Source organism: Condylura cristata, unplaced genomic scaffold (genome assembly GCF_000260355.1).
Source record: "Condylura cristata isolate star-nosed mole 26May11 unplaced genomic scaffold, ConCri1.0 scaffold00046, whole genome shotgun sequence".
In the NCBI taxonomy this organism is placed as follows: Eukaryota; Metazoa; Chordata; class Mammalia; order Eulipotyphla; family Talpidae; genus Condylura; species Condylura cristata.
Genome location: NW_004567147.1, coordinates 275,167 through 276,457, shown reverse-complemented (window position 1 = coordinate 276,457; position 1,291 = coordinate 275,167).

Below are 1,291 nucleotides of genomic sequence, written 5' to 3'. Positions count from 1 at the left end.
AAAAAAAAAAAGATGGATAAGGCAGCTCCCATCTGCAAAGACAGCTATCCTGCACCAGCTTCTAACTCTCTCATTTGTTTTTTTAAGATTTATTTATGCTTACAGAACTGGGGTACAGGCCAGAGGTGTGAGGGATGAAAGGATTCACCAGAGACAGAGTGGGGAGCAGAACAGGCAAATCTATTGAAACACACTTCTGAGGAGAGCAGCCGGCAGGTCAGGAGAGGTCTGCCACTCCATGTGGGTCAGCTCCCTCAAACTCGAGCTGCAGTGGCTTTGGTGAGCTTCATGTGATGCTTTAACCAGTTGTGCCACCAGGGAGAGCCCTTCTAACCTTCTTTTTAACTTTGGCTTTCTAACTGTGAGTGATGAAGTTTCCATCTTTGGGAGTGTACAGGAATGAATCACTCCTTCTACCAGCACGACTCAAACCCCTGAGCCTATGTTTCTCCCACCAAATGGAGGGTGTGTAGTGCCAGGCTTTGTGGGGCCATGCCAGTTAGCCTGTACCAGAGGGCATCCATTCCAAATGTCTGAGGAGTTTATGGTAAGCCACTCTTCTCATCTGATAAAAGAGTTCTGCACACACCTGAAAAGCAGAGACTGAACAAAAAGGGATCTGGGGCCTAACTTTGAAATACGCCCATCCTCCGTGAAAATGTGCCTCACAGCCATGGTCCTTGAACACGTGGCAGCTTAGGGCCTGATATTTATTTTCCTAAAATCTTTTGTCTTAACACTTCCCATGAGATAAGCATCCATCATCAAATTACTATACCAGCGGTGTATTCACCTACCTGGATTTAGGGACTGGGGCAAATCTGTACAAAGCAGAAAATGGCGCAGCCTGATCAAAATGTAAATCTCAACCTTTTCTGCCTGTACACACTGGCAAGGCTGAGGACGACACCAGCAGCAAGGCTGGGAATGTCCCAAGATCTTTATAGACCTCTGTGACCCTCACCTGGGTGGTGGCCTAACAGGATGCCTGGTCGGTCCGTCGGATCTCCTGGATGTCCAGGGTTCCCAGGGCCACAGCTCATTCGCCCTGAGCATACTCGGAGTCCATAGATGAGAAAGAAAAGTGAGGAATCAGTGACAGGAGAGTCCCAACATTCCCATTCAATGAGTGTGGAATCAGCCTGCCAGCTAAGAAATGTTTCACTCTAGACCTCAAGAATGGCGGCCTCAGGGCCGCAGCGGGTTAAAGCACTGCACTAAGAAGCTGAAACCACTTCCGCATGAGTTTGAGTCCCGCCTGCCCCGGAGGTGACCACATGGCGTGGCAGAC